The sequence below is a fragment of the Capsicum annuum genome, chromosome 2 (assembly GCF_002878395.1).
Source record: "Capsicum annuum cultivar UCD-10X-F1 chromosome 2, UCD10Xv1.1, whole genome shotgun sequence".
In the NCBI taxonomy this organism is placed as follows: Eukaryota; Viridiplantae; Streptophyta; class Magnoliopsida; order Solanales; family Solanaceae; genus Capsicum; species Capsicum annuum.
The window spans coordinates 149,002,637-149,014,160 of NC_061112.1; positions in this window are offsets into that span (position 1 = coordinate 149,002,637).

The window sequence follows — 11,524 nt, forward strand, 5'->3', positions numbered from 1 at the left end:
TTTTAGAGCTTCATTTATGAAGTTAATTTGAATAATACTAAAAGTGGATTTCTTCTAGGGAAAGCTCAGATCCATCAACTTTCTTGCTTCTTTTCCCCTCTCTCATGTGATCATGTTTGTGATAACAACATGGAATCTTGACTTTTCTACAGTATTACAAATATATATATATATATTCAAAAGCCAACCCTATTAATTAGAAGCATTGTTTGTGTAATAATTTATCTCACTGCCTTTTTGCTTTGCTCAAAAGAATGTGAAACAGTTCCCTTGATATGAAAAGTCGTTTCAATATTATTAATTGAAACTTTGTTAATAAGTTAACAAGTAGTTTCCTTAAAGGAAAAATAGTAGTATTTCATTAGTTTACACGTATTTCCATTACTCTATCAATCTTTTGTTACCTCTTATCAATAAAGAGAGGGTAAGATAACTTTGTCCATCAAGACTCAATTAAATAGAGGGTAAGATAACTTTGTCCATCAAGACTCAATTAAATAGAAAGAAATCTCATAGCATCCTCCGTCTTATACGTAATTGGGATTTGAACTCTAATATCTAAAGTCTTTGCCTACTTTATTAATCACTTAGCCATGAACTTGAATGCTTAATTAGTTACTTCCTCTATTCCCAAATAAGTAGTTTTTTTTAGCCTGAAAACTATTCTTTCCAAAACGAAGTAAAATGTATTTTTACCAACTTATTCTTAATAAATACCTTAAAAAAAGATATAACTCTTTAGTAATTTTATTGATTATGTAAAAAGTAAAATTGAGAAAATATCATTAATATCTTCTTAATTATCTAAAACACCACTTATTTTCAAACAAAATAAAAAGGTAAAAACACCACTTAATTTGAAAGGAAGGAAGTAACAAGTGTTATATTAAAGAATCAATCAAGTGACGAGTTATTATAATATAAAATATAAGGCAGATGTCATTCATGACTAATTAATTAATGTGTGTTTATTATCAACAAAAATAATTAATCAATGGGTGTTAATAAAGAATTAGGGGTTGGGGGTTATGCACATGGTATAGAAAGGTGATAAGTAGGGTACTCATGTGGGCAATGATGGAAGACTAATGGGGCAGAAGGTTTCTTGGAACATAGTAGTATGGTATAAAGAGAAGAAAAAAGAAATACTCCTATGAAAGAGAGATTAGGATAGAGATAGGTAATATATAGGTGGGGTAACTTGCTATCTTAAACTCCTACATCCCTCATGCCTTCTCTTCCCTATTTGCATGTGATGTCAACATATATTGCATCCCTCCTTCCCCTCCTCTACTATCACCATCATTTCTTTTAGTTCCCTCTTTAGGTACTACTCATTACTATATTTTATAATCTTAGATAGAGACTTCAATTCAAAATTTCAACATTATTGTCACCTCTATGTATTAATTACTTAAATTAGGAAGATTGTGAATGAACCTTATTTGTTGTTTTATTTATAGAGTTCGTCTTTTCCGGTCTATTTTACTTATCATTTTTATGATCTATTTCACGTTTCTTGCACATTAACTAAAAGAAGCTACCTATACTTATTGCTTTTATTCTATTATTTTTCATTGATTGATTTACTTGCCATTTTTGTCTTTTCACGTCCTTTAAAAAATATTAATTTGATTAACCAACCACAACGTCTCCGACTAAGCAGATGATATGTATAGGTTTTGGAGGACATCCAAAATCAGCTCAATATTGATCCTCCTAATTATAAGTCGGCCTCTAATTATGAAATGACTTAAAGCTAAAATCAAGAAACACGTTAGATTTTTTGACATAATTGATCTAGTTTAATGCTAATCTTTATAATTGAGGGCCCTCTCTTTTCCATCAAATGATATTGATAGTAATTTTGGCTTAATTCAGTCCTATATCTTTTGTGATTTCTTTTTCATTGATAATAAAGGTCAACCACTTTTAGTGGCTTAAAAAAGAGTTGACCATCTACCCTAGAGCTATAGGTAAATTTGTTATTAGGATTGTCCACTTTAACAAGTATTTACAAGTTTGTTATTTATGGAGGAAGACCATACTTTTCTAGAAGCAATTAATTAGATATAGGATAAAGCAATTTCCTTTTTGGGCTTAAAATCACAACGGGTGTTAAACTAGTTACTATAAATTATTAGAAAAGTTAAAGGTTTATTACGCCAGAGCAATAAATTGAAACAATGTGAAAATATTAATACATGTAACGAATTAAAAGTAAACGATAAATACTTATCCGCATCTAATGTTCACATCAATTCAATAAAGGGCAAAGTTCAGAAATAGCATACTTATCCCCTTAATCATGAGTTACATAGCAACTGTTTCATTATTACATAATATATCAAGTTGTATTTTGTATTTTTGCAAACTGTTGCTACAAAAATACAAATATATATGATTTTTACTGCCCTTATGATCGATATGTATTTTGTATTTTGTATTTTTGCAAACCGTTGCTATAAAAATACAAATACATATGCTACAAAATGTAATTTGATTAAAGTATTGCTATTTTTTGTAATTTAATACTTAAGTATGCTACTTTATGTATTTTTTTCTTCAATAAATACATGACACGCATCTTTACATGTATATATGGTTATCAGTATATAATCAATATTTTCTCACATTAATTTATCTTACAACAATAGTTGAAATGGATCCAACCAATTTCAGCATATTCGATCTTAGTTAAACTTTTGATGTGAACACTTTATGTAGATAATTTTTTTACGGAAATAAAGTGATAAATTCAGAGCCTGATGTTGATCATTTTCAAATATAGGTGAGCATGTCAGTCATCATGCATATACAAAATGACACTTAATTAAAGCACATGCATATCCAACATCTTCTAATAATTTTCCTCGATTTAATATAAGGTAAAGCTCCTCCTTACTTTTCAACTTTGAGTGGTTATGAAGGTTTTCGTTTTCTTCATGAAATAATTAGGTATACGGGGTATGTGTAAATATTTTTTATTTTATTTTTGTTCCATATTTTTTGGTTTTCCTCAATTGGTTTGGCTATATTATTTTGTCTACTATTTCATTAAATATTTTTTCTACTCTACTGTAAACTTTTGGAGTGTGGTGAGTCAAAGGGAGTAGCGGAGTCAAAAATTTTAATAAGAAAATTTCAAGAAGATGCAAGAATGCCAAAATTGAAGCTTGAAACCTACGATCTAAGACGATCCTGTTCCACCTTCTCTCCTACACACTAACACAAATTCATTTATCCTGTATATTTACATAACATAATATTTCAATCGAACAAGATCAAATGTCTCCCTTCGACCCCCTCTAATCAAATTGGAGCCTTAGTTACACTTACATATAATTAATTGTCTAAATTCAATTGATTATGCTACACTAATTTGTGGGGGGGATGGGGGTGGGGGGTGGACTAATTAAACTTGGTTTCAATTAGGTTTAAATAGATAACCATACAATTCAAGAACAGCAGAACATGCAAACATGTTAAAGCATAGGCAAGAGTAGTGCTATTTGTAGTTAAGCAGTCAATTAAACCCACGTCAAATGATAAAAGCTAGTTTACCTATTTTCAGGAATTGGATATACATGATTCTGGTTAAGACAACGATACCTGAAAAACATAACAATAATAGTGAGTTAGATTTATTTGGTCAGATTAATACAACACACAATTGTACTTTTCCAATATTATTTCTCCAAGCTAATAGTCTAATTAACTTCCAAAAATGAAATTCTGAATAGGGTCGTATTTGGTACAGATTAATACAACACGCAATTGTACTTTTTTCAATTTTATTTCTCCAAGCTAATAGTCTAATAACTTCCGAAAATGAAATTCTCAGTAGGGTCTTTACAACTTTATTATAGTCTTATGCTATTATTAATATGATACTTAATAATGATTACTGAAAATGAATATACCATGGGGTCCATCATTTTGTATAAATACGTTCGATTCTCTTACAAACCATATATAATTGAATTCACACGGATGAAATTAATAATTATAGATATAAATGTACTACAAACAATTAGCTAGAGATATAGATGTACAAAATGTTTACTAACCATGTTTATGTATATAGTATATATAAACAAAGGTTGTTATGGCTATGTGGACCCAATTAATTCAACAATCGTCTAAAATAATTGGTGGCCGAGTTGGTTGAGCAGAGAATCTCTCAAATTGAGGAGGGTTTCTGGGTCCAATATCACCTGCAGGCGTTATTTAATCGAGCTCGTCGCACAAAATTTGTCTAGTTCAGTTTACATCTCCTATGTGATGTCCAATCCAGCGACTACGAATTTCACTGTTACCAAATCTCTTCCTGACTTTGTGACTTTTTCGATGATACTTGGAAATTTTGGTCATTTTTCTTTCTTTTGTATTATGTCATTAATAAAATTTACTCAAACAATAATGAAGCACTAAAATGATGATGGGTTCCCTTCCCTTTATTTATTTTTTTCACCTTTTATATTTATGAATAAATAATGAAGCATTTGGTTGAGAAATATAATATACTTCAGGTGGGCAAGTAGAAGCATTAACAGTAGGTATTACATCAGAGAGAACAGAGAAGACTACATAGCTGAAACTTTTAATGGACTGAAATATGATTATGTCAAAGACTGGTAAAAAAATTCAATTAAAGGTCTGTGATATCATAACATAGAACATCACCCCGCCTCGTTGGTCGTTGCCATCCCTATATTTAATTGCTCTAATTGATATAAAATGTTAATGATCTGAAAATAACTGAATATTGTGAGGAGGTGTTTGATTAATTTTTAACGTTTTTAGTTTTGTAAATTAGTTTCTCTCTAAATCACTCTTATTTCCAAGATACTTCGTAAAGTTGAATATTCACATTTTAAGGCTGCATTTGTTTCTTTTAAGATTCAGACGTCTGAATCTGAATGCAAGTCTGAATGGTTAAGATGTTGTCTCTAAATCTGAAAACTGAATGATTAAAAGTGTTTGTTTTTTAACATCTGAATTTACAAAAAATATTTATTTATATATATAATAAAATAAAAAATACAATTCAAATAAAAAACTAATTATGTATCAGAAAAATATGTAATTTAATACAACAACATTATTATTTGATTGAACAAAAAAAAATATTTATGTTTGCTAGTGATAGTGGAGATGCTTTATAATAGTGGTTGCAGTGACAGTGATTTATGTTAGTGATTAGTAATGTTAGTGGTGATAGTTGTGATGGTTGATATGTAGTGACTGTCATGATGGTGACGGTTGATAGTGGTGGTTGCAGTTGTGATGTGACGTTGCTTGATGTTAGTAGTTAGAAGTGTTGATTGTAATGGCTGAAAAATAAATGAATGATGGTTGACAATGTGTTGGTGCTAGTTGGAGATATTATTAGTTGTGATGGTGGAGATGGTTTCTAGTAGAGATAAATTGTAGCTATGATAGTGATTGAAATAACTGTAGAGGTAATGTTACTAGTGCCAATGGTGGTGGCCACCGAAGAATGTGTGGATGTTATGATGTATTAGTGGTAGTTAGCGGTGGTGCTAGTTGTGATAGATGAGTTGGTCGATAGTAGGGATTGGCTGGTAGTGGTTGATGATGGTGGTGGTGTTGACGGCGATAGTAGCGTTAAATATAATTAGAATAGTAGAGGTATTAGGTGTGGTAGCGGTTGACAATAGTGGTTGATTGCAATATTTGTTGTCGATGGTGGTTGTGATGGTGGAGGTGATTGGTGGTGGTGGATGGTGGTTGACAATGATGGCAGTGGCAAAGGTGGTGATTGATGATTATGAATAGAGTGACGGTGAAAATTATCCAACACCAGAATACCTCCTCAGACCTATTAAAATTTGATTCTATATCTGAATGATTAAGACTTATTCAGAACTATTAATAGCTAAAATCTTAATAAAAAAATAAATACACTTAATGGCCTGAAGTCTGAACCATTCAGATTCAGCCCTCCATTAAGTGCAAACAAAGTCTTTCTAAACTAAAAAATGCAATGCATAACAGATTCTTAGAATAATTAGGACTGAATTTATTTTTTAAGTGTTTATACAATAAACACACAAATATAGCAATGATGAAAATATAAAAGAAAGAAAAAAAATTGGCATTTAACCAGACATGGATGGGTTGAATATCAAGTTATGTATCAATCTGAATTCACACCTGCTTTTGTCTATTAAGAAATTAAAACACTTACTGCTAAGAGTTTATTTATTTTCAAGACTCGAACACGTTTTGTCCGATTAAATATATTTGGATAGCAACTTGAATTGGGTAGTGTCATTGTCTGAGAAGAGAACATTGGTGACAAAGTGAGAAAATTAATTACGTATGGGACTAGGAGAGAGGTACCAAAGCTCGACAATGATTAAATGTGTTGGAAAGGCATATGACAATTTAACAAATGTGAAGTACAGACACCAGCTAGCTTAGAAAAGATTGGAGAAAATAGTAGATATATTGGAATTGAAATTTTGTAGTTGTATATGACTTTAGTACTTACCACAACTATCTAACCTTTTGGAATTTTGTGTTACGCGTTAATTATAACACACACAGCTAATAAATACACTTACATACAGTACATTGATTAGAAATAAACAAGTTATTAATAAATTCTCCTTGAACTTTCAAAGAGAATAACATCACTATTAGTATTAGTTTTGTTGGTCAATGCAATCCCCAAAAGTACTGGCTGTTTGAACAAACAAGAACATAGTAAATAAATTTTGGTGTGATAGGAGAACAAGGTCATTAGCTAGGGAGACTGGCTGCACCTCTAGTTTTGGTGGTCAATGCACCAAAAAAGTAAATTTGAAACAGTACCATATATAACTCCTGGTAACTGTTTGGACCGTTAGAGTTTGTAATCCGAATTTTGTTGATCCGGCCCTAAAAAATTCGCGGTGCGACTCATGTTTGAGATTTTTTTTTTGGGGGGAGGGAGGGGGGGAGAGTTTCTGTAATGGTAGCACAGGGATCGGACAGATATGTTTTTAGGCTTAAGATTTATTTGTACGCACGTATTATATAAGTGCAATTTAGTGGGTTATTTTTTTATGTATGTCATTGAGACTTTCTTTTCCTCATTGTATTCCTCTCCATTATAGTGAATTTCCTCCTCCTCTGCCCGTGATTTTTCCCGTCAAGGGTTTCCAAGTAAAATTTGTGTGTTCTTATTATTTTCTTTCGTTTTGTGGTATTACTTTATTCCTGTCTGTTTCATTACATGGACTTTATCTATTACATGAACAAACGCATAATGGTAAACAACTCTTTGTCATTTGGACTTTATTTTTTGAGAAAACTTAGTGAAAGATGCATATAAGCTAGAAATTACTTGGTCATTTCGACTTCTTAATTTCCTCATTGCATTGAGTTTAAAATCTAGTCAATGTAATTCAATCAAATACTTAATAAACATGTGTACAGTCAAAAACGAGACAAGGGGTATGAAAACAAAAATAATGGAGAAAATTAATAAATCAAATATTGACTGCACTAATTTGTAGTCAAACCCCGCTCCCGCCCCCACCTTAGACCAAAACAAAAAAAAATAAAAATCAGTGGTCCTTGGGTTCTTTTAAATAAGCGCCAATTTAATAAAGGCCAAAAACAAAAAGTAGCGCCAGTTTACAATTTTGAACTGAAGTTTGTAGTAACCACTAACCAGTGAACTAAGTATAAAATGGTTGTTAAAATTAATAAAATACCTTCTTTAGAGCACTTTAATGATATACATGATTAGCAGTGGCGGACCCAGAATTTAAGGGTAGTGGGTGCTTAAAAACCTTAAAGTCAACCTAAATACTAATACACCCAACCAACTTTTTGTTTAGTGGGTGCTTTTACATATTATATATCTATTTTCGTATATTTTTTACGTAATTTTATCTATTCCGCATTGAGTTTAGTGAATGCCGGAGCACCCCATGTAGGTCCGCCCTGATGATTAGGTCATCTACTATAAGAAAGTGTTACTAAATTTCAGTGTGGACGAGTAACTTTAAAGAGATAACAGGTTAAATTATTGGTAAAATGACCTTCTGAACTCTTGTACTATGTTTCAGTGTGGACGAGTAACTTTAAAGAGATAACAGGTTAAATTATTGGTAAAATGACCTTCTGAACTCTTGTACTATGTTGGTTTTGTAAGTTAGACACTCTACTTACATGTTTGTCATTGGGACCCTTGAACCCATTAAAAAACAACATTTTACATTCTTTGATCGTTGACCTTACTTATGTGGCATTGAAATGGTGACTAGGACAAAGAGAGTGTAGTCACTCGCTTGGGGGTCCGAGTGGGGGTCAATTTTATATTAAAATAATTTAAAAAATAAAAAATATTGAAATTGAAAAAAAAAGATCTTTTTTCTCCTCCATCTTTTTTAATTTAATTTTTTTAAAAAAATATAAAAATAATATATTTTTTTTAAATCCTTCCCCACTCCACCTCAGCCTGTCCCCACGCTCACCCCCACCCAACCCCATCCCACCACCCCAGCCCCTTACATAAAATAATTTTAAAAAAATTAAAAAATATTAAAATTAAAAAATAAATAAAAAGGATCTTTTTTTCCTCCATCCTTTTTAATTAAAAATATTTTCAAAAATTTAAAAATTATATATATTATTTTTTAAAACCCTTCCCCACTCCATCCCAGCCCGTCCCCACCCCCCCCCCCCCCCACCCCATCCCCCCCCACCCCACCAGCCCCGTCCAACCCCTCCCCACCCCCACCCCCAACACCTCTCCCATCCCCATCCCCACCCCCAGCCCTTTCCAGCCCCCACACCACACCCCAACACTCTTCCAGCCCCCCCTCCCTCACGTTCGCTTTTTATTTTTTATTTTAACTTTTCCTCTCAATTGAATTCTTTTCATTTTTTAATTAAAATTTAAATTTGAAATTTTTTTTTTTTGGGATTAAAATTTAAATTTAAATTGAAAGTGAGTGATAGTGAATATTGAAAATAATTAGTAAATTTCGCTTGAAAAAATTAAACTTTTTGTGAATTTCTAAAAAATATTCAAATTTAATAATCGAAAATTTATCATGTTTGTATATATGAATTTATAGTTAAAAATTTAAATTAGTTGGAGAAGAATTTTAATTATTTGGAATGGATTTGATGTTTGATTTGTGAGCAAAAATAAAAAAATGATTATTCAAATTTTTCTACAATTTATAAATTTTTCTTATTTAATTAAATTAATTTTAATATTTAATTTGTTATGTAGCATTTTAAAATGACTTGAAATTTAATATAATACTTTTTTTAAATGACGTGGCAGATGACATGGCAAACGTGTCAGGCGTGGCAGACGTGGCAGCTGACGTGGGGGAGAGTGTGTTACACTCATTAAAAAAAGATTTAAAATATTATTTTTTTAGTGGGTTCAGGGGTCCAGATGACAAACATGTAAGTAGAAGTGTACAACTTACAAAATCGACATAGTACAGGGATTCAGAAGGTTATTTTATCTAAATTATTTAGTAACAGATTATTTCATAAAGGCCTAAGAGTTTATATTGAAAATTACTAGGGATAAAAACTTTCGCAACGGTAAAAATTTGACCTCAACAATAGCTAGTAAAAATAACTGACACATGAGCTTAGATGAGTAGCAGTTCTAGTCAGTGGTATAAAAAAAAAAAAAAAAAAAAAAAGAAACGTATGCACTATGAAAAGGAACAAAACGAGCATCATTGCTAACTTGCAAAGCTTCGTACAAAAAAGATGAACATCCATTTCAAGGGCGGCTTTGTCCATTTGCCACTCAAATGCATGTCAGTGAACAATGTGCCTCTTTCCTCTTGCTAATTTTTTTTGGAAGAAATCTTTTTCGTATAACAGTGACATTTGTGTGAATCTTAATAATTTAGTTGGTTGATTATTTACAGTTTCACCTTATTGATGAGATTAAATTCCTCATATTTTAATTATCTCCCCACTTTTCTTGCCCTTAATTTTTGAAAAGAAAAAAAAAGTAGTTTTCATGTACTTCGGTTATCTTATTACTCCTATTAGTTATTCCATTTAATTTGCTATCTCCCATCAGATAAGCATCTAGTCATGCTGCTCACCCAGACTTAAAGCAAATAAAGGAACTTGCACATTTTAGTAAGAGTTTTTTTTGAAGAAATAATTGGACATGAAATATCATATTCAATTCAAGAAATTATGCATTAGTTAATGGACTGTTCGGTGCAATAATGCTTTCACTATGTGCAGCCTTACCGAAAGGATCTATTGTATTGTAACCTGACAACAATTTTACCAATTATATCAAAGTTTTCCTTCAAATTAAGCCTTTGTTAATCATTTATTTGGAAAAAAAAAAGAAGAAGGAAGGAACATGAAATATCAGGAATATTTCGAGGCAAATGAGTCGCTTCCAAATAAAAACACGATCGACAAATATTTAGGCAGAGCCAGGCTGTGAAACTGAGCTACTCTATAATTCGATCAACAGATATATTTAAGACTATTAAATGAAAACCCACAGAAAAATTTTGAAAGCATTATCTGCCAAATGCCATATGGCAGCAGCATGATGATGATCATGTTCATAGAATTCGAGGGCAATAATGTCATATTGTGAGGTTGAACAAAAGAACTTTAAAGGCTTCTAGGAGGCAGCATTGCCAGTACATTAATCCACTTTCTTGCATTTTATCTGACAAACTCCACATGCCCATGTATCTATTACAACTACTAGTGACTTGAAAAAGAGAGATCCATTCTCCAGACATCTTACCCCCCTAACCCCTTCTCCCCCACCCATCCTCGAATCCTCCATCAGAGTCCCACCTCTCTACTCATTATTTTGTCCACATGAAAGTGTGTAGAAAATGACCCACCTTCTTCGTATCCACATAACCATCTTTTTATGCAAACACATAGTACTATTTATCTGTATTTTTTCGCTATTTACGTCAAATTAATAAATATAAAATATGCATGTACTCTCTCCATTTTCTCATTATATGAAAATATACTGAGTTTGTTATTGTATGTACTACCTCCATTTCATTTAACTTAGCTTTATATTAACAAAAAAGTATTTAATAAGAGAGTTTTATTACTTCTTTTTTATAATATTTTAGTATTAAATAACTATATAAAGTAATAATAGTAGTCAAATTTAAAATTACAAAACATCATTAATAATGTTAGTTTAGTAAAATACACGGCTTTAGTTAAAAATTTAAAAAGGTGTATCATATCAACGCTTGCTAAGTAATATGAAAGGAAGGAAGTATATATTATAATTCTCACTTCAATTTAAGATTATTAACTTTAAATTATACTATGATTTAGTGTAAACAGAATAAGTAACTATGTATTTCTCCCACTCTGCCCGCCATCTTCTCTGTCATTCAAAGCCAGCTACTAGCTGCAACCTCTATAGTTTATGTGTATATATATATATATATACTGCATATGCCACATTCTTTGTTAACATTTCCACATTTCACACACATACTCTCTCTCTCTT